The sequence below is a fragment of the Podarcis pityusensis genome (assembly GCF_964106645.2).
Source record: "Podarcis pityusensis genome assembly, chromosome: 8".
In the NCBI taxonomy this organism is placed as follows: domain Eukaryota; kingdom Metazoa; phylum Chordata; class Lepidosauria; order Squamata; family Lacertidae; genus Podarcis; species Podarcis pityusensis.
In genome coordinates this window covers 83679540-83702746 of record NC_138033.1, presented here as the reverse complement: position 1 = coordinate 83702746, position 23207 = coordinate 83679540, and the positions used below count along the sequence as shown (strand labels likewise).

The following is a 23207-nucleotide window of genomic DNA, read 5'->3' as shown; positions in this document are numbered from 1 at the left end:
TAACACCAATTGAGAGAGAGAGGTTTCAGAATGAGACAGGTTTAACAGTGGTTAAGAAAGTTAAATACCTGGGGATTAACATGACAGCAAAAAATGGGAATTTATTTAAAGGCAACTATGAAAAATGCTGGGCTGAAGTGAAAAAAGATTTAGAAATTTGGTCAAATTTGAAGCTTTCACTGCTGGGTCGTATTGCTGCGATAAAAATGAATGTATTGCCTAGAATGTTGTTTTTGTTTCAAACATTGCAAATTGTGGACAAAATGGACTGTTTCAAGAAGTGGCAGAGAGATATCTCTAGATTTGTCTGGCAGGGCAAGAAGCCTAGAATAAAATTTAAAATACTAACAGATGCAAAGGAAAGAGGTGGATTTGCCCTGCCAGACTTTAAACTTTACTATGAATCAGCAGCTTTTTGCTGGTTGAAAGAATGGCTGCTTCTTGAAAAGACAGACATTTTGGATCTAGAAGGTTTTAACAATGTATTTGGATGGCATGCATATCTGTGGTATGATAAGGTCAAAGCACATAAAGCATTTAAAAACCATATTGTCAGGAAAGCATTGTTTAATATTTGGATAAGATACAAGGACTTATTGGAAAACAAAACCCCAAGGTGGCTGTCACCGATGGAAGCGAAAGCTCAGAAAAAGCTCAATATGGAGATCAAATGGCCGAAATATTGGGAAATTTTGGAACAAGATGGAGATAGACTGAAATTGCAGAGTTTTGAGAAATTAAAAAACAAAGTGCGAGACTGGCTTAATTATTATCAGATAATGGAGGCATATAATTTGGACAAGAAAATTGGCTTCCAGGTGGAAAAATCAAAATTGGAAACAGAACTGTTAGAACCCAAAACCAAGATTTTGTCAAAGATGTATAACTTGCTGTTGAAATGGAATACTCAGGATGAAACGGTGAAATCTGCTATGATTAAATGGGCACAAGATGTTGGACATAACATAATGATGGCTGACTGGGAACAGTTATGGACCACAGGTATGAAGTTTACGGCATGTAATGCCTTAAGAGAGAATATTATGAAAATGATATACAGGTGGTACATGACACCAGTCAAGCTTGCAAAAATCTATCATTTGCCCGATAATAAATGTTGGAAATGTAAAGAAACCGAAGGTACATTCTTTCACCTTTGGTGGACGTGCCCAAGGATTAAGGCTTTCTGGGAGATGATTTATAATGAAATGAAAAGGGTATTTAAATATACCTTTCTGAAGAAACCAGAGGCCTTTCTCCTGGGCATGGTCAGCCAAATGGTGCCAAAGAAGGACAGAACTTTCTTTATGTATGCCACAACAGCAGCAAGAATACTTATTGCAAAGTATTGGAAGACACAAGAGCTTCCCACTCTGGAAGAATGGCAGATGAAGGTGATGGACTACATGGAATTGGCGGAAATGACTGGCAGAATCCGAGACCAGGGAGAAGAGTCGGTGGAAGAAGATTGGAAGAAATTTAAAGACTATTTACAGAAATATTGTAAAATTAATGAATGTTAGAATGATGTTGGAATGAAGCTAGGTGGTTTAAGCAGTAACGCTATAAAGGTGTATGTAAAAAAGGATTGATAATAGATGAAAATTTAAAGTTATAGTATATTAAGTTAAAGGATCATGAGAAAACAAAGAGGGAAAGAAATTGCTGACTTAACTAATTGAACTGGAACACAAAAAAGGGAGGTATGAGGAGGTCAGGGAAACAAGGATATGAATGTAAGTTATGGAAAGATTGACCCATTTTTCTTTTTTTCTTTTTAAGTGTCTTTTATTTTTTTATTCTGTATTTTGTATTTTGTATTTTTCTTGTATTTTTACTTTTTGTTTTTCTGTAATTCTTTTTTTCTCTGAAATTTTAATAAATATCATTTTAAAAACAAAAACAAAGATGATGATGATGATGATAGATGCATTATTATACAAATTATTATCATCAATCATTATTACGGTCCAGAGACCCACAAATCATTACAAAGCAATACACAATTCACACAGCCTACCTCCAGGTTAAACAAGCATTTTGTTCAGAATATAGGGATCATTGGTTCTTGCAACCACCGATAAAAACTTTGCCACTGCTAATGTTCTAGCATCTGTCTGGTCTTCCAATAGGAACCTGACATAGCGAGCCTCTGATTTTCCTGGGAAAGGTACTAGCAAGGGTAGTATCAGTTCAGCCCTGGCTTGCTCATATTTTGCACAGTGCAACAAAATATGTTTTATGGAATCGATGTCTTGAGCACACGAGCAAAGTCTGTCCTGGTAGGGAACTCCTCTCAACCTGCCATCCAACACTGCAGAAGGAAAGACGTTTAGTCTGGCTTTGGTGAAAAGCCTTCGATAGTTTGGTACTGTCAGGTTTTTAATGTAAGATGTTAACTTAAAGCCATGCCCATATTGTACTCCTACTGCCAGCGGACTACAGACTGTGTGTGATCGAGATCGCAAGTCAAAAGGCTTCTCGGCCTTTGGGCTAAGATCAAGTCAAGTGTAATTATTATACATATAACATCATATGCATACCATATAATGTAGATTTCCTAAAGTAGCCCACACATGTCTGCATACAAATGCTTAGGTAGACCAATCTTGATCAACCTCAAGCTGCGTGCATGAGCCCATTTTCAACTCTCGTCTCCTCCCTCCTTACTCTTCATTCTGCTTATGAGCTTCTACTGGCCTGCAGGAGACATTTCTTGGCACATTTGTGTGCACCAGCCCAGAGTCTGAGACACCAGATGTTCCTCACGCATGCCAGAGCTTCCTACTCAATGATGTCAAAGTCACTTAAGTCACATTTACAAACATATGGAAGCTTTGAGCCATCTTTGGGGACTGTTTCATTGTAAATCAAGGCCTGTGGTGCATATCAATCTTTCATACTGTGGTGATCAATACACTGAGAAGAAGAACTAACCTTCTCGGCAAAGCCATGGACAGCCCTTCAGATCACCTCTCAGACTTCTCTTCTCCAGGCTAAACATCTCCGACTCCCTAAACCAGGCTTCCTCAAACTTGGTCCTCCAGATGTTTTTGGCCTACAACTCCCATGATCCCTAGCTAGCAGGACCAGTGGTCAGGGATGATGGGAACTGTAGTCTCAAAACATTTGGAGGGCCAAGTTTGAGGTAGCCTGAGCGAAACCATTCCTCATAAGGCTTGGTTTCAACTTTCTGGTCACAGAACTCCAGGTGGGGTCTGACCAAGGCAGAACAGAGTAGAACAACTGTTGATGCAGCCTAGAATTGCATGAGAGGTGTTTTGTTTGTTTTTTGCTGATGCATCACCCTGTGATAATCCATCTGTTAATAATCTATTGGGAGAGAAGGCTGTTGTATTGAGGGGGTTCTAGATTGTGGTGGCGCTGTGGGTTAAACCACAGAGCCTAGGACTTGCCAATCAGAAGGTCGGCGGTTTGAATCCCCGCGATGGGGTGAGCTCCCATCGCTCTGCCCCAGCTCCTGCCAACCTAGCAGTTTGAAAGCACGTCAAAGTACAAGTAGATAAATAGGTACTGCTCCGGCGGGAAGGTAAACAGCGTTTCCGTGCATTGCTCTGGTTCACCAGAAGCGGCTTAGTCATGCTGGCCACATGACCCAGAAGCTGTACGCCGGCTCCCTCAGCCAATAAAGCGAGATGAGTGCTGCAACCCCAGAGTCGGCCATGACTGGACCTAACGGTCGGGGGTCCCTTTACCTTTTATGCAAAGGTGAGATGTGACGAGGAGGAAGAAGGAGCCATTTGCAAACTCTACAACAGATCCGCCCTATTCCCCCTGGCCTCACCAAATGAGATGTGCAGGATACGCAGCAGAGCAAATGCAGGCAGCACCAGCATTAGAATATTTGCAACACGGTGCCATCAGCACTCGAAATAATGTGTTTAGGCACTGGATAAATTTGTTCCAAGCAAAGGTCCATCATTCATGTCAAAGGCAGTTAGCGCATTGCACAGCCGGAATATCTATTTCCCATTAGTTTCCCAACCCCAAACTAAACACGTGTCACTGTTTTGCCATCTTTTTTGGGGGGGAAATCTACTCTGACAGCTTGGTTAACCTTCTCACTTGAGATTCTCAAAATCCCAGCTGTGAGCAGCTGAAGAGAAGGAGGCAATGCCACACAACCCCCTCTGATTAAACCCAGGGCTTGGGTTGAAACAGCAGGGCTGATAAGGACTGTGGAATGGTCCATGTCTAGCGGGAGGGACGGGCGGGATGGGGAGGGACAGCTCCTAAATCAGAGCATCCTTCTTTCCCACCCTGCCTTGATCTACTTCTCAGCAGACCCTTGAAAAGGGGCTCCGTCCTCTTCCTCCATTGCCATACCAATAGCAGCACACAGCAGAGCAAGCCAGCAGGCTAATTCCAGCCTCCAAATTTGGCATCAGCAATGTGGTTCTGTTTGGCAAACAATTTGTGGCACAATTTGCAAAGGATTGGCGTGTTCCTGCTGCTTTTGCACCATTAGGTGAGAACTTTCTCTGCCCCCCCCACCAGGTGTGCACTGGGGAAACAAACGGTTGTTGGTTAGCATAGTTTTAAGCATGATAGATGCACATCTGTACTCAAAATGGCATAAACTGTGGCAGACGGATGAAATTATTTTCTCCCCTGTGGTGATCCTGAGAGAGATATTTGCTCTGGAGGGAACATTTCCATTGGCACCGGTTGTGTGGAACTGGCAATCATTCCACCAAGAGCAGCCATCTGGACCCCCTGGGATTACGACAGCACCCTTTGCATTCTGTCATACAGGAACCCAGACTTTGGCATTGGAGGGTGAGACACGCCACACCACAATCTCCAAGGAGTGAGGGAATCCAGGGGTTCCAGGGGTTTATGTAGGTTTGGTTGCCTTGCAATGAAGGTCAGCAGAGACTCTGGTGTCTTTAGGATATATGGTTTTATTTACACACCTATAGAACATGAACATAGGATGGTGGGGCTCACGGCATTAATACCCCAGCAGATTTCGCTTCTCCATCAGTCACAGCTTTGGATCCAGCACAGAGCAAGCAGCTCTCTGTGTATCCAGCTCCCAGCCTGCTTACAGTACAACACAACCCACAACCCTCTGGCTTTCCTTCTCCTACCTAGCAGCTAGGTGAGCGAGGCAGGGAAGGCCCATCCATTCATTCAATGAACCAGAGCAGCTCCTTTGGTTATGCTAGTCATGACGCTTGACTAGTAAGCCAAAGCCATTGCCTAGACAAAGGAGCTGGTTTGGCACGCTTGCTCTCATACCTTCTGCCCCCACAGAAACAGGAACCCAAGAATTTGAAGGGACTCAGAGTGTCATCCAGACTGACCCCCCTGAAACACACAGCGGTATTCTTTCATTATTCAGCAGCCAGTGGTGAAGAGTTTGGAAGTACCGTTCCAATGATGCAACCTTAAAGAACGCATAGAGTCCAAATATGCAGGCTGCTGTGTCAAGGTACTATCATTATTGTTAGGCACACCCCAACCTCTGAGCCTGGCCCAGCACAGGCAAAAGTGCTGCTTTTATGCTTCTCCCATATCCCTGCACCACTGCCTGCAGGAGGATAAGACCAAAGGCCCATCTGATCCAAACTTCCATTTCAGATTGTGGCTAAGGAGATGGGAATGGCACAAGTATGGCACAAGCCGGTTCTGGGATGATGAGGGAGAAAACTTCTCTCTATCTACTTTCTCTACACTATGCATAACTTTGTACTCCTCTGTCATGTCCTCTCTTACACACGTCTTCCCTCCACTGTTTTTTTGTTGTTGTTTGTTTTTTGCAACCTGTTGATTCTGAGTTTCACCCCAAATTCCTTCATGTCTTGGGGAGTCCATGATTCTGAGGCCAGGAGATCAGCAGCAATTCATCCCAAAACACCGTATTTTCCACTCTATAAGACGCACTTTTCCCCCTCCAAAAATTAAGGGGAAATGTGTGTGCGTCTTACGGAGCGAATGCAGGCTCCATGGCTTCAGCGAAAGCAACGCGAAGCCCCTGGAGAGCAGCGGGGGCACTCCCGCTGTGCTCCAGAGGCTTCGGGCAGCTATCCCTGAAGCCAGGAGAGCGAGAGGGGTTGGTGCGAACCAATCCCTCTTGCTCTCCTGGCTTTGCTTCGCTGGAGAGTCGCTGTGCAGCTTTCCCCCTCTGTGTGAAACGGGAGGAGAGATGGAAGGGGCTCCGTTTCTCCTGCTGCTTCGCTGAAGGGGCGCTGTGAAGAGGGAGAAAAAATAATTTCTTGTTCTCCCGCTCTAAAACTAGGTGCGTCTTATGGTCGGGTGCATCCTATAGAGCGAAAAATATGGCAATAAACTCTGAAACATTTGGTGGGATTTTTTTTGGGAGACTCCCCTATCCCACTCTTCATTTCAGGGACAAAGTTGCATTGAGGGACAGCTCCTCTCCTCTCCACTGGCTGGGGCTCTTTATATCCAGTGACCAGCCCCCTGCCCTCATCAAAACCCTTTGGATGCCTCCTACTGCCTGACTCTGGGCTCAAGGCTGGGTTTTGTCAAGCCTCTTCCTCTCCTGCCTTCTCCCTTTTCTCCTGGACACAGAGAAGCTATTTACACAGGCAGCTTTAAAAAAGAAACAGCCTTTTGAGTTCTGCAGCAGGAGCAAGATCAACCTCTCTTCTCAGATTAATCACACTGCATGGCATTCCATCTCCCCAATTTCCAGGGTTTCAGTGCTGACCCCTTGGTCAAAGGCAGCCCCAAAGGCAGAACTTTGCCGTGCCTGGTGCTTGTTCTGGCACCATTCAGCCCGGCATGTGTTCAACTCTTCCAGCCAAATGACCTCCTAAGGGTTTGTGTGTTGTGTTCCCAGGAACTTTTGCCATCAGCGTGAACTTGAACTGCCCTCTCTGGGATACTTTTTGTGCAAAATGAGCTCATTCTTCAGTTCAAGGAGAGGCAAGGCAGATCCCACTTGCCTCATGACACTTGTCTGGCAAACCTTCCCTTGTTATGAGGTTTTTTTTGGGGGGGGGGCAGTCTTGATGATGCCCTGAGTGACTTCCAATTCTTGGGCTCCTGGGTCTCTGGGGGCAGAAGGTATGAGAGCAAGCTTGCCAAACCAGTCCCTTTCTCCAGACAATGGCTTTGGCTGACTAGTCAAGCACCATAGGAGTTGCTCAGTGCCATGGAATGAATGAGTAGGTCTCCCATCCCGACCTAACTGCTAGGTAAGAGAACAATTGCCAGAGAGGTATGTGAGAGCTGAGCTGGGAGCAGGCTGGGAGCTGGAGACACAGAGAGCTGCTTGCTCTGTGCTGGATCCAAAGCTGTGACTGATGGAGAAGCGAAATCTGCTGGGGTATTAATGCCGTGAGCCCCACCATCCTATGTTCATGTTCTATAGGTGTGTAAATAAAACCATATATCCTAAAGACACCAGAGTCTCTGCTGACCTTCATTGCAAGGCAATCAAACCTAGATAAACCTAGAAATCAAACCCTAAGTCATGGGTAAGCAAACTAAGGCCTGGGGGCTGGATCTGGCCCAGTTCCCTTCTAAATCTGGTCCACGGACAGTCCGGGAATTATTGTGTTTTTACATGAGTAGAATTTGTCCTTTTATTTAAAATGCATCTCAGGGTTATTTGTGGGGCATAGGAATTCATTCTCCCCCCGCCCAAATAAAGTCCAGCCCCCCACAAGGTCTGAGGGACAGCAGACCGGCCCCCTGCTGAAGAAGTTTGCTGACCCCTGCCCTAAGTAAACACCTGGAATCCTGAGGTCACTCTGAGATTGTGGCCACGTGCTACAATATTGCGGCACATGAAACATTCTTTTTGCTGCAATAGACTCATATGGCTACCCCAGTGGGAATCCTATTGGCTCCTATTTGTAGAGGTCATCAAAAGCTTGCTCAAGAAGACTCTTTTGACTTCTAGACCTACTGCTGCAGCTCCCCTCCTCCCCATCTGCCTCTGTCAAGCCCTTGTTGGACAAATAGGATGTTTTGGGGCTTAGTTCATGCCTGCAAAAGAGAGCTCTTGTGTGTGGCATTCCTAATGACCAGAGTGACTCTCAAATGCCTTGTTTTAGCAGACAGCTGCTACAACAAGGGCTGTGTTTCAAAGCCAAGCCTGCAAACCTGCAGCTGCCTCATACTAAGCCTCTCAAAGAAGCTCCTTTTTATTTATTTTTTAAAAAAGTAGTCAATTGATATTTATTTTGTGCATCAAAACAGCTTTGTTGAATTGGAGTTCCATTCAACAAGCATTTAGAGACGGGGAACATAGCATGCATGAGTCAGTGGGGGTGGGAATTAGGAGAAGCCTCACACAATCAAGGGTAATTACATTCCTCCTTCCTTGGAGAGTGACCTCTCAGTGAGTGAGTGAGTGACTAATGCAAAAAAGAGAGGAAGAAGAAAAAGGAGAAAGGGAGTGATGAGAGTCTGAGGCTTTGAACTGCTGCGATCTGTATCTCAGATAGGTGGGTTTTGCCTCTGGAAGGTCTGCATGGCTCTTATAGGAAACTCAAAGGAGAGGCAGATCAGAGAACCCATCAGCTGGCAGTGACTGAATTAAGGTGGGTCACCTCTGGCTTAACTGGTTGATTTTGGTTTGATTTTATATTTGTACAGTACGTTCACATCTTGTTTGCAATTTAATTGCACAATATCAACCATAAGCAGCTGAAAGCCGACCAATTATAATAATAATAATAATTTATTATTTATACCCTGCCCATCTGGCCCGGTTTCCCCAGCCACTCTGGGTGGCTCCCAGCAGAATTAAAAGCACAATAAAACATCAGACATTAAAAATGTCCCTAAACAGGGCTGCCTTCAGATGTCTTCTAAAAGTCAGATAGTTGTTTATTTCCTTGACATCTGATGGGAGGGCGTTCCACAGGGAGGGCGTCACCACCGAGAAGGCCCTCTGCCTGGTTCCCTGTAACCTCACTTCTTGCAGTGAGGGAACCGCCAGAAGGCCCTTGACGCTGGACCTCAGTGTCCGGGCAGAATTATGGGGGTGGAGACACTCCTTCAGGTATACAGGACCGAAGCCGTTTAGGGCTTTAAAGGTCAGCACCAACACTTTGAAATGTGCTCGGAAATGTACTGGGAGCTAATGCAGGTCTTTCAAGACCAGTGTTATGTGGTCTTGGCGGCCGCTCCAAGTCACCAGTCTAGCTGCCGCATTCTGGATTAGTTGTAGTCTCCGGGTCACCTTCAAAGGTAACCACACATAGAGCACATTGCAGTAGTCCAAGCGAGAGATAACTAGAGCATGCGCCACTCTGGCGATACAGTCTGCAGACAGGTGGGGTCTCTTCCTGTGCACCAGATGGAGCTGGTAGACAGCTGGCCTGGACACAGAATTAACCTGTGACTCTATGGACAGTTATGAGTCCAAAATGACTCCCAGGCTGTGCCCCTGGTTCTTCAGGGGCACAGTTGCCCCATTCAGGACCAGGGAGTCCCCCACACCTGCCCGCCCCCGTCCCCCCAAAACAGTACAGTGGTACCTCGGGTTAAGAACTTAATTCGTTTTGGAGGTCTGTTCTTAACCTGAAACTGTTCTTAACCTAAGGTACCACTTTAGCTAATGGAGTCTCACACTGCTGCCACACGATTTCTGTTCTCATCCTGAAGCAAAGTTCTTAACTCGAGGTACTATTTCTGGGTCACGGAGTCTGTAACCTGAAGCACCTGTAACCTGAAGCATCTGTAACCCGAGGTACCACTGTACTTCTGTCTTGTCAGAATTCAGCCTCAATCTGTTAGCCACCATCCATCCTCCAACCGCCTCCAAACACTCACACATGACCTTCACTGGTTCTGATTTAAAAGAGAGGTAGAGTTCAAATTGTACAAATTACCTGCACACAAGGTGAAGAAAACATGTTCCAGAAAGAGCTTTTGAGTCCTCCACCTTGCTTTACTGGGCAAGTCTCACTCAGTATGCTGGCTCTGGCATGCTCTCATGGGAACCTGGCCCGCCCTGCGAGAGCATTCTGGAACCCACACACTGAGTAGGGCTTGCCCAGTAAGCAGCCTGGAGATGGTGGTACCAGCTTAGTTGTGGCCAAATAAGTTATGTGGATGAGGTAGATGAGGTCACATGAGTGGGACCATGGGCAGGACTTTAGTTAGGGAGTGCAGAACCAAGCTACTTGTGACTTGATTGGTCAGTTGGTTGAATAATTTTATTTATTTACTTGATTTAGGGTGGCAGCTGTTCCCCCCTGGCTAGGCCCATGGGTGGGACCAAGGAAGTCATGTGGCAAGCAGGATTCAAGCACAAGAGCCTTCTCCCTTCCTGCAGCTTCCAGCAACTGGGATTAAGAAGCACTGCTGTCTTCAGCTGCAGAAGCGGAGCAAGAGCCATCATGGCTTATGGCCATTGATCGATCTCCATGAATTTGTGTATGAAGTTGTTGTTGTTGTTTAGTCGTTTAGTCGTGTCTGACTCTTCCTGACCCCATGGACCAGAGCACGCCAGGCACTCCTGTCTTCCACTGCCTCCCGCAGTTTGGTCAAACTCATGTTTGACCAAAAATCTCTCACTGCCTCCATTTCTTCCCCTTCTATTTGCCAGGAGTTGATGGGACCAGTGGTCATGATCTTTGTTTTCTGTCCATGGAGTTTTCTTGGCAGGTATACTGGAGTGGCTTGCCGGTTCCTGCTCCAGGTGGATCACGTTTGGTCAAAACTCTCCACCATGACCTGTCCATCTTGGCCCTGCACGGCATAGCTCATAGCTTCTCTGAGTTATTCAAGCCCCTTTGCCACAGCAAGGCAGTGATCCATGAAGGAGATGAAGTTATTACATTTTAATAAATATAACCTGTTCCGCCCTATTTTTGTGTCTTGGGAGGGGGGGGAGTACTGGACCTCTTCCATTTCCCTCCTTCCTTTTATGAGTCATCTTCCAGGGTTCAGGTCTTTGGGTTTGTGCACATTCCTTCTCCCCCTTCTCCCCTTGCATATTTGTGATGCCTGCTTGTATAGACTAATCTCTCGCTCCAAAAAGGACCCCCCCCTTTCCATCCTTCACTCACAGCTCCATATTAATAGTACTAATAGCACTGAATCTCCATGTACTACCCATGAAAGGTGATTTGTCTTGTTTTAAATTTTTAGGAGGGTTCCTAATGAGCTGGTGTGTGCTGTGTCTATATGAAACTTTATTCCCTCTACATTGTCAGCTCTGTGAAAGATTCAGGGCAGATGAAAGAAAGTCCTTTTTAAATGCAGTGCATAGTAAAACTATGGAACTCGCTCCCATAGAAGGCAATGCTCGCTACCAACCTAAATAGCTTTAAAAGAAGGTGAGACAAATTCATGGCGGAGAGGGCTGTCGATGGCTACTAGCCATAATGGCTATGCTCAACCCTCCACAGTTAGAGCCAGTTAACATACCAGTTCCTGGTAACCACAGGAGGAGAGAGGGCTCTTGCGCTCAGATCCTGCTTGCTGTTTTCCCTTTGGGACATCCAGGGTTGTAAAGACTGCGGAGAGAATAACTGGGTGCACTCTTCCCACCTTGGATCAAATCTATGCTTCCAGGTGCCATAAGAAAGCTGCAGAGATAGTGCAGGACAGTGCGCACCCCAGAAATGATCTCTTTCAGCTTCTGCCCTCTGGAAGAAGGTTGTTGTTGTTGTTTAGTCATATAGACATGTCCGACTCTTCGTGACCCCCTGGACCAGAGCACGCCAGGCACTCCTGTCATCCACTGCCTCCCACAGTTTGGTCAAACTTATGCTGGTAGCTTTGAGAACACTGTCCAACCATCTCGTCCTCTGTCGTCCCCTTCTCCTTGTGCCCTCCATCTTTCCCAACATCAGGGTCTTTTCCAGGGAGTTTTCTCTTCTCATGAGGTGGCCAAAGTATTGGAGCCTCTGGAAGAAGGTACAGGGTTATAAAGACTAGGACTAGCCGCCTGAGAAACAGTTTCTATTCAAATGCGATTTTGGTTTTAAACACAGTGTAAGGTAGCCCATATTCCGCTTTATCACTACCCAAAGGAGTCTCAAAGTGGCTAACAATCTCATTTCCCTTCCTCCCCCACAACAAACACTCTGTGAAGTGAGTGGGGCTGAGAGACTTCAGAAAAGTGTGACTGGCCCAAGGTCACCCAGCAGCTGCATGTGGAGGAGCGGGGAATCAAACCCGGTTCACCAGATTACGAGTCTACCTGTCTTAACCACTATACCACACTGGCTCTCTATATATGGGAGTATATTGTATTTAATTCTGGGGTATCAGAGTTTTTAGGGGGTTATCCAGGCTGGAATAGCTGGGAAGGCAGGCTTGTTGGTTTTTGAATGTCTGATGTAGATTTTTTTCAGTTTCGTTGTTCTGTATGGGACAATGACAATAAAAATTATCGTATCATATCTGTCTGGTCACTGTGAGAACAGGATGCTGGACCAGATGGGCTATTGGCCTGATCCAGCAGGTTCTTCTTATGTTCTTCTCATGTCTTCTTCTTCTTTTATGAATACACAGCTGAAATTGTGTTTATTGAAGCCTGGATACGTAGAAAAATCCTTTATGCCACTAACACACAGGCACCACCAACTTCTTTGATTTTCTCTTCTGCCTTTCTTGCTGAAGAATTTTGCTTTCACGATTACAGGCTGTTTGGGCAGTTGTCCCTTGCCCAGGACTTTGTAGTAACCCGAGCGTACGACGTGAATACCTGGAGCTAATCCCACTTGATTTTTGGCATAGTTGAGTCTTGTCTGCTCACTAACAAGCGTCCAGAGTTTATCCAGATTCACTGTAGGACAGAAGTGCTGTTTTTTCTTCGAGTGGTAAGGTCTCATACCAACTTTTCCAAAATAACCAGGATGATATTTGTCAAAATTAATTCTGTGGTGGTGCAAACCCCCAGCATTACCACGGCTTCCAGGATGCTTCTGGTGTTTTGCCGATACAGCCGTGGCCATGACCCCTCAGTTTCCTGGTTTTCCTCAGTCTGGAAGGCATCTTGCGGGGTCAGAGTCAAAGGGAAAGAGAGCTTCTCGCCTCTTCTTATGTGGAAGTTTCCTCTCTCTTGTCATTTTCGAACACACTTGCTTAATTCGTAGGTGAACGGAAGCTGAATTGTTGGGCTGCCCCTGCCCTGAAACGGAATTTAACATTTTAAAAATAGTGTTTGTTTGATATACAATGAATTGAAGAAAATATTCCATTTAACATTTGTTAAAAAACCCGAGGCATTTTTGTTGGGGATTGTAGGGAAAGATCTGCCAAAAAAGCTGAAAAGCATCTTCATGTATGCGACAACGGCCGTGAGAGTTCTGGTAGCACAAGGATGGAAGTCTGAAGAAACCCCAACTGAAGAATCATGGCAAGAAAAATTGATGGACTTTGCAGAACTGGCAAAACTGACATATAAGCTATGGGACAAGGATAACTGTGACTTTAAGGATGAATGGGAACCCTTTACAAAGTATCTGAAGACACAGCAAAGCGAACTGGACTCCTTGGCAGGTTTTGAATAAACATTCACAAACATTTTATTGATAATAATCAGCTAAATAGCTTGAGGATCTATACAACTTTGTAACATGCAGAAAACAGCAGTCTCAGAGAAACCAAAGACTGGAACTGAGGGAAGTTGGGGGGTTGGGTGGGTGGGTTATGTGTGGGAGGGGGGAGGGAGGAAAAATTGGGGGGGGGGGGACAAGGATGATATGTTTTTGGATAATATGTCTTGTTTTAATTTTGAATAAAAAAATAAAAAATAGTGTTTGTTTAAGTGTGCCACCCCTCACCTGATTTTCTGTCTTGGGTTGAAGGGGGTAGAATGAACCCCTCAAAGTGGGAAGCAGTAAAATGCTCACTGAGGAATTATTGTGAGACCCAGTGATGAAAGGCCACAATATTTCAGCCCCACTGCCTCACGCTGATGCCTGGGGTCAGACAGAGCATGTTGTGGGGGGTGGTCCCCCCCCCTTTAATCCACCACTTTGCTGCTTCCATAGATTCTTCAAAAGCTACAGAGCTGGCAACTTTCAGGAAGGCTTGCAGCCTGGTGAGATTCCCTTCCTCACTTAAAACCTTGCAGAAGGCACTACTCATCACCTTTGGTGCTGACTTGCCACTCTGGGAGCTCTGCAGGTATTTTTTACCTGCATGCTTCTCACCAGTGTCACTGATGGCCTCCAGGAAGCCGCTGCTGTGATCTGTAGGCTTCCCTGCTCAGCACATTCCTGGGTCTGCTTTGCAGAATTTGGGCTGGGGAGCTGAGGGAGGGACAGTAGCCCTTTGGAAGCTCACTCCATGGATTTACCTATAAGCTAAACAAGCTATAGCTTAGGGCCCCACTCTCTTGGGCCCCCCCCCAAAAAAAATCCAAAACAATGATGTAAGTAATGGGCCATGCAGAATGTAGGCACCCTATACAGTGGAATCTCGGGTTGCGAACGTGATCCGTGCAGGAGGCACATTCGCAACTTGCAGTGCCACATCTGCACACACGCATGATGCGATTCAGCACTTCTGTGCATGTGCAAAACGTGATTTAGTGCTTCTGCGCACGTGCGAGCTCCGAAACCCAGAAGTAACCCCTTTCCAGTACTTCCGGGTTTCGGTGTGTCCATAACCTGAAAACGTGTAACCTGAAGCGTCTGTAACCCGAGGTACCACTATATATAGAAATGGGCAAACCAGTGATATTTTAGGGAGCAGGCTAGCAGGCGGGGCCCATTACTTACATCATAGGAGCCTACACAACACAAAACAAAACACTGTTGCTGTATGTAGGTTTTATTTCATTTGTTTTTGATCTTATATTTTGGAAATGTACATCCAGGTTTTTTTCCTTTAAATTTTTTTGGGGGCCCCCAAGAGAGTGGGGCCCTAAGCTATAGCTTGTTTAGCTTATAGGTAAATCCGGCACTGGATTTCAAGCAGTCGACTACCTGATCATATTCTCTTCTTTGTGGTGTGTACAGTAGGTCCTGTTGAAGGAGAGCTTTGCAGCACTCCCAGAATCAGAGAGCGGCAGCAATCTTTCTGAAGTCTGCCGTTGACTCAGTTGTAATTCATGACTCCCCATGTCTTACCTTGAATCGGCCTTCCTGAGACCAGGAGCTGAATGATTGAAGGGATGGAGCAATCTCCCTTCCAGGAAAGCTTATACAACATTCTGGACTTTTCAACTTAGGAAAAAAATGTCACTGAGACCTGGGGAGAAGTGGGGCTTGACTGATCTGAGTCTACTATCAGCAGAATATTTTGAGAATCTGAGTGAAAACGGAGCTTCTTTCCTATTGCCCCAAGATTCAACTCAAATCATTTCTCTCTTTCCATTAGTACCACTCTTGGAAAACTCTTGATGGTTTGAAAGCAAAGCCTGAGAGCAACTCCATTGAAGAGAGTAATCATCACATAAGAAGTTCTAGAAATAAATAGATCTGAAGGACCATTTCTCTCCTGCCTTCAGGAACCTCTTGCTTATGCAATTCCACTTCATTATTGGTTCCTTTGAGTTATTTAGGAAAAGGCCTCTGTATTTTCTTATGTGATGGAGCAGAGGAGCTGGTATCTTAGTAGGAACAGACTTTGGATTCTTCACCATTGATTACAGAAGATGTTGAACTTGGGCAGATCCAGTATTATCTGAAGTTGTGATAGAGACAGGGACTGGTACCTATGCACCTTGTTGTTGTTGTTGTTTAGTCATTTAGTCGTGTCCGACTCTTTGTGACCCCCTGGACCAGAGCACGCCAGGCACTTCTGTCTTCCACTGCCTCCCGCAGTTTGGTCAAACCCATGCTGGTAGCTTTGAGAACACTATCCAACCATCTCATCCTCTGTCATACCCTTCTCCTTGTGCCCTCCATCTTTTCCAACATCAGGGTCTTTTCCAGGGAGTCTTCTCTTCTCATGAGGTGGCCAAAGTATTGGAGCCTCAGCTTCAGGATCTGTCCTTCCAGTGAGCACTCAGGGCTGATTTCCTTCAGAATGGATAGGTTTGATCTTCTTGCAGTCCATGGGACTCTCAAGAGTCTCCTCCAGCACCATAATTCAAAAGCATCAATTCTTCAGTGATCAGCCTTCTTTATGATCCAGCTTTCACTTCCATACATCACTACTGGGAAAACCATAGCTTTTACTATATGGACCTTTGTTGGCAAGGTGATGTCTCTACTTTTTAAGATGCTGTCTAGGTTTGTCATTGCTTTTCTCCCAAGAAGCAGGCGTCTTTTAATTCCGTGGCTGCTGTCACCATCTGCGGTGATCATGGAGCCCAAGACAATTTTATATTGAGGAAACATCCTGAACTTGCCAATCAGCATACAAGCAAGCAGCTCACAGCCTCCTTTCCTTCTCCGTGAGAGGCAGGAATGACTCAATTTCCATCTGAGGTCAGTTTGATCAAGAGGTTGGAGCAGCTTCCCTATTAGGAAAGGTATTGGGGACTTTAGTTTAGAGAAAAGGCGAGTTAAGAGATGACACAACAGATGTTTATAAAATGCCATGCATATGCGTGGGGAAAAATGGACTGATAAAAGTATTCCTTCCTCTCTCATAATACTCAACGTCATGGATATCCAATGAAGCTGAATGTTGGAAGATTGGATGTGTACTAAGGTGAAAGCTTACTGGGACATAATCTATAATGAATTTTAAAAGGTGTTTAAATATAATTTTAGTAAAAAACCGGAGGCGTTATTGTTAGGTTTAAGTGGAGATGAAATTCCAAAAAAAGATGTAAACTTGTTTATGTATGCCACAACGGCTGCAAGGATACTTCTGGCTCAGAAATGGAAGCAGCAGGAACTTCCAACATTGGAAGAATGGCTGAGTAAGATGGTGGAATACGCAGAGTTAGCAAAGCTGATGGGGAAGATCCGGAATCAGCACGACGAACTGTTTCAAAAGGACTGGAGCACATTTATATTATATGTAAAACCCAGCCAGATAAGCGGGGTATAAATAAAATATTATTATTATTATTATTATTATTATTATTATTATTATTATTAAGCAATCCAATCTGGCTTCATTCAGATTGGAGTATATTCCTGGTAAGACCCCTTTTATCCCTCCTAAAAAGGAATAAAGACACAACAGTCTTCTTCATAAGTAAGAAAAAGAAGTTTACTCATGATCAGAGCACAGTGTGGTCCCTGAAGGCAGGCTTTAGGCTTGAAGTTGCAAATAAGTAGGAGGAGTGGATTTACCCCATATGGGTATACCCCAGCAGTCCAGGAGGCAAAAGAGTCAAAAAGAGGGAGATGGCTGTGTGTCTGGACCTTTTGTGGGGTCTGGAAGGGTCATGCCCACCTACCTGGTCACATGCAAAAGGAAAGATGCTCCAGACCAGGTGTAACAGGAAGTTCACATTTCAACTTTCACAAGTCAACTTTCCCTTATTTGACAGGAAACTCCCTTATCCCAGCGCTGTTTCCCACTGCTATCCCGGATTGTTGATATCCCGTAAATTTCCCAGATTTCAAAGGAAGCAGCTCCTCTCCCTCCCTGCCAGCCAGGGAGGTTCCTCAACTGCGTTGCTTGGCTGTGTTGCTCACCCAATAAGAAGTCTAAGAACAACTTGGGGGTGGAGCTTGCATGCCTTGTGCTGATCAAATCGGCCGCATTGCCTGGGGACTCGCCTTTGCTCAGCGCTTCCCAGCAGAGAGGTGCCGGTGTGGTTTTCCTTGCTGCATCCCCTTTGCTGGGTTGCTGCGCTGTGGGAACCACAGCTTGAGGCTTCGTTTGGCTGCTGGCTGGGTTTTCTGCCTTTGGGCCTTTGGCTTGGAGGGGCTCTACTCCGTGTGTGTGTGTGTGTGAGAGAGAGAGAGAGAGAGAGAGAGAGAGAGAGAGAATGTGTCACTTAAGCTGATCGTAGGAATGTTGTAGCTTCACACACTTACCTTCACACAATGTGTAATTAACTTGGGGCATTTTTTTACCACAGGATGTGGTGAGGTCAGTACTTTAGATTTACAAGGGAATCTGAGAGATGAATGGGAGATACGGTTTGTCAGTATTAATGGACAGCTAAATAGAAACTTAACCCCAAAAGTTAGGGCCAAGATTCAAATCCTGACTGGGTAACTTTGCTCACTAGTAACATTGAACCTAGACAGCATCTAAAAATCTTTAAAAGTAGAGACATGACCTTACCAACAAAGGTCTGTATAGTAAAAGCTATGGTTTTCCCAGTAGTGATGTATGGAAGTGAAAGCTGGACCATAAAGAAGGCTGATCGCCGAAGAATTGATCCTTTTGAATTCTGGTGCTGGAGGAGACTCTTGAGAGTCCCATGGACTGCAAGAAGATCAAACCTCTCCATTCCTAAGGAAATCAGCCCTGAGTGCTCACTGGAAGGACAGATCCTGAAGCTGAGGCTCCAATACTTTGGCTACCTCATGAGAAGAGAAGACTCCCTGGAAAAGACTCTGATGTTGGGAAAGATGGAGGACACAAGGAGAAGGGGACGACAGAGGACGAGATGGTTGGACAGTGTTCTCGAAGCTACCAGCATGAGTTTGACCAAACTGCGGGAGGCAGCCTGGGACAGGTGAGGCTGCTGTTCCCTTATTTTCAAATCTGAAAGTTGACAGCTATGGCTGAACCAACATTCCCCTGCATGTTCACTCTAGGCAAACAGGAAATGTTGTACTTGACTGCTCCAGAGGATTACATCCCACAAGGCCAAATGCTCAAAGTGTCTCAAAGTGCAAAGCCCTGATGCAAATGCCTGAAATCAGGAAGCGTTTTTGCCATGCCCTTTTCAGCCACTGCTGTTGGTCCAGCCGTGTTTTGAGAGAAAGACGTCTCGCTATCATACACCTCTAAACAAAGCAGAGGACACTTGATCAAAACTCCTCCCCACTTCCAACAAAAATTACAATCATCAAAGAACGACAAACATCAAAAGGAACATATTTCAAAACCTGCCCTGTAAAAGAGAGATAATCAGTGAAATGGGAGCCTGTCAGTTTCAAGGCATAAGGCTTGGATGGGAGGTGTTTGGGTTTTTTATATAAAAAAGTCCAGAATCGTTAGAAGCTGTCAAGAATAGGAAATAAAGGTGTGTATGTTGCCTTTAAACTGCATTGAAGAGATATGTATAGAGGGAACAAACGCTTCAAAGGGAATAGGATTGTTCTAACTGCTTGTAGTGGAGGGGCTGCGGCAGATGTTTTTGAAAACACAGCTTAAACCTCAGCTTCCTAAAGCTGTGAAGGTTGAAGGGAGAATAAAGTCGCTGTTGAAGAAAGGGAATAATAAGCACCCATGGCTGGAAAGACAGGTGGCAAAAAATGTCCATTTCCTTTGATATACAAAGTGCATAATGCGATCTTTCTTTAGATCACACTTAATGTAAAAATACACAGATCATAGTATTGGTCTGCATTTTTGCAGAAGGTTAAAAGTTCTGCTTTGAATGGTGCCCTTTTGAGTTAATTCCCTATAGACAATAATTTTTTTAAAGGAGCAGTTTCTTCACAGCCTGCAGAGTCAGCGGCCGCTTTTCTTTGCTGAAACTTAAATACCAGATCTGCCAGAAGCAGGAGCTGGTCCTTCTGGCCAGTCGCTTGCAACGCCTGAGCAGTTCCCGCTGAACCTGGCTCCGCAGCCTCCCAGATACTGTATTTTCCACTCCATAAGACACACCTGACCATAAGACGCACCTAGTTTTTAGAGGAGGAAAACAAGAAAAAAAAATATTCTGAACAAAACAGTAGATGTATGATTTTTGTGGTTCATGCTGCGGCACAGACATGTGATTTGACGGTAAGTTTGGGGTAGCCCAATGCAAAAATCCTGAGAATCCATGTGGATCCGTGCTTTGCAACCACGTTTTTGCACCATTGCAGCCCCACGAAACAGTGGGTGCATGATTTGTGTGTGTGTGTGTGTGTGTGTGTGTGTGTGTGTGCAGGCTGTAGCCAGGGACATGCTATGTGATCTGATGGTGAATTTGGGATGACCCAATGCAAAAATCCTGAGGATCCATGTACTTTTACCTCCCCCCTCCCAAGCAGCCTCCTTTATTTGTAGAGTCCCTTATCTCCCTCCCCAATCACTTGCAGATTAGCGGCTTTGTTTCAACACCCACTTCCCTCTTTCAAAAAAAAAGAGCATGATCTGCTTTTTGCCCTTGGGCAATTTGGCTCCAGGGACCAAACACTCGCTCCGTAAGATGCACAGACATTTCACCTTACTTTTTAAGAAGAAAAAAGGTGCGTCTTATGGAGCGAAAAATACGGCAGTTAACTTATGGAACTCACTCCTCTAGAATGTATTGATGGCCACCAACTTGTTGTTGTTGTTTAGTTGTTTAGTCGTGTCCGACTCTTCGTGACCCCATGGACCAGAGCACTCCAGGCACTCCTGTCTTCCACTGCCTCCTGCAGTTTGGTCAAACTCATGCTGGTAGCTTCGAGAACACTGTCCAACCACCTCGTCCTCTGTCCTCCCCTTCTCCTTGTGCCCTCTATCTTTCCCAACATCAGGGTCTTTTCCAGGGAGTCTTCTCTTCTCATGAGGTGGCCAAAGTATTGGAGCCTCAGCTTCACAATCTGTCCTTCCAGTGAGCAAGCAGGGCTGATTTCCTTAAGAATGGAGAGGTTTGATTTTCTTGCAGTCCATGGGACTCTCAAGAGTCTCCTCCAGCACCAGAATTCAAAAGCATCAATTCTTCGGCGATCAGCCTTCTTTATGGTCCAGCTCTCACCAGGATTAGACAAATTCATAGGTGAGAGGGCTGTCAATGGCTCCTAGCCATGATGGCTGTGCTCTACCTCCATAGTCAGAGGCAGAAATGCTTCTGAATACCAGTTCCTGGAAACCGCAGGAGGGGAGAGAGCTCTTTGGCTTGGATCCTGCTTGCAGGTTTCCCATTGGGGCATCTGGTCAGCCACTGTAAGAACAGGATGCTAGACTGGATGAGCAATTGGCTTGATCCAGCAGACTCCTCTTATGTTCTTCACACCACCCTCAGAGATGGGATGCAAGCTATCAGAGATCCCATTGTTGACAGGCTCCAGCACACCTTGCTATTAAATTCTGTCACTTTGTACTCCACAGTTACTTTAGCCTTGTGAAGAACATGTCTTCAGATCAGTGGCATTGCCATGGTCACTTGCCTGGCTCCAAAGTTAAACAAACATTTAATGGTTGACACAGAACAAGTCTTCTCCACTCCAGCCTGCAAAAACCTCTCCTCTACCCAGTGCTATTTTTCTAGAAAAAGAGGTGCCAGAACTCACCATTAACACCTCCATCATTCTCTTAGAATGGCAATGGCACCAACAGTGTCAGGAGTCCAGGTTGCCAGCTTGATAACACAGTAAGCGTAGGTAATTAAAAAGGAGGACTTATTGCAAAAACAGATAGCTCTGGACGGCTCTGTCAAAGCCTCCGGCATCATTACTGAAGCTGACCCTTCTGAAGACTCTTTCCGGCGTCGACAGAAGATATTGAACTTACGACCCCTTCATCTCTTGTTTTGCTTCCTGTCTAGCAACCCTCCCATTCACCCACTCTTTGGACTTAGTGGATCAGCTCAAACCTCTTCCTGGTCTGAGAGGCTGTCTCTGAATCTGTTCTCTCCTATTTGTGCTTCCTGCAAGCTTTGACTGTGTTCTAGCCTGCTCTCAGCTACTGCCTTATCAGCCGGCCCATCAAGCTCAGGAAGAGCCGAAGTCTGCAGCTGCAGGCTCTCCCCTGCCTGACTAACATCTAAGCCTCTCTGTTCCTGGCTGCTTTCTGCAGTTGGCTGCAAACCTTCACTTGGAGCTGGCTCATTCCTGACAAACAGAGAGGTGCTAGAAGTAAAATCTGCTGTCTCTACCTGAGATACATGGACAACATCTTCATAATCTGGACTCATGATCAGGAGGCACCTGTACAGCTTCACCAGAACTTCCAGGTGAACAAACTTTCACCCCATCATCAGCCTGAGCCTAGACCAGTCCACAGAAGAGGTTCCCTTTCTGGACGGACCTGGCAGCTACATAAGGGCACCGCCTTACACAGGATATCCACTGACTGCTGCTCAGATTTATATACGTCCAGCTTCCACCCAGAACAAGATCCACAACCAAGCTTAAAGATACTACCACTTTTCTTGAGACCCATCCGGCAGAGACTCTGCGTTTTAAGAATTTACATCAAGCATTCCTCAAACTGCAATACCCATCCAACAAAATGAAAAGGTGGAGGGGAAAACAGCTCAACAAGGCCAGACTGGTACCTAGGAATGATCTATCATAAAGGCAGAGCTGGAAGAGAAAGTGCTGTTGATAGTTCCCAGCTGAAACCACTCAAATGTGTCAGTAATGATCAACAGCCCAATCTTGGACAATGACAGACCTTCCTCCCTCTGACCTTGGTTGGCAGTTCTGTACTTTCTTAAAGACAGCAACAGAAAATTGTGGACCAGACCCTATAAGAAAAAGGCAGGGGTCAAATCTGTCCCCATATTCTACTAGGGCAACACCATTATAGGTCCCAGTAACATCCCCCACAACATCAAGGGATAAAGGGATTTCTTTTATTTTTTAAAAAATGCTGCTCTTCAGCCAAAAAAAGAGCTCCCAGCTCAGCTTTCAAATCACTCAAAAGAAAAGGAAAAGTTAAAAAAGACAAAACAGCCCTCTAGCCTACAATCTAGAAAGGAAAATGGGGAAGAAGAGAGGAGAAATTCATTCACCTGCTTCTTCCAGTGGCATCACCTACCACCATCTGCGAACAAAGTCCTTCTGCATTCTGCAAAGGGCAAACAAGCCAGTCCTCAGGGAGAAGAAAAAACGAACACAAATCTGACATCTGAAATGACGATATATCTAAAAACCAGTGGAGGTTTCAAACCTTTCAACCTCCCAGGGCATCCTAGAAGTGACTACAGTGGTACCTCAGGTTACATACGCTTCAGGATACAGACTCCACTAACCCAGAAATAGTGCTTCAGGTTAATAACTTTGCTTCAGGATAAGAACAGAAATCGTGCTCTGGCGGTGAGGCGGCAGCAGGAGGCCCCATTAGCTAAAGTGGTGCTTCAGGTTAAGAACAGTTTCAGGGTAAGTCCGGACCTCCGGAACGAATTAAGTACTTAACCTGAGGTACCACTCTATTGGCTGACCATCCTGAAACCAAGGGAGACCGCAGTGGGAAATGACTGGATTGCAATGCATCAAGCGGTTCAGAATTATGGGCTGAATGGAGACCAAGAATTCTTAGCGCATTGTTTGTTTTTATTGGCATACTAG

General features: G+C 45.5%; 1 pseudogene across 1 annotated transcript; it reads right to left on the bottom strand.

Annotated features, from left to right (window-relative positions):
- Positions 1–12467: 12467 nt before the first annotated feature.
- LOC308483008 (large ribosomal subunit protein uL15 pseudogene) lies at positions 12468–12982 on the bottom strand (annotated as a pseudogene). The gene has a single exon. The product of its transcript is annotated as a large ribosomal subunit protein uL15 pseudogene (transcript).
- Between the last annotated feature and the right edge of the window lie 10225 nt (positions 12983–23207).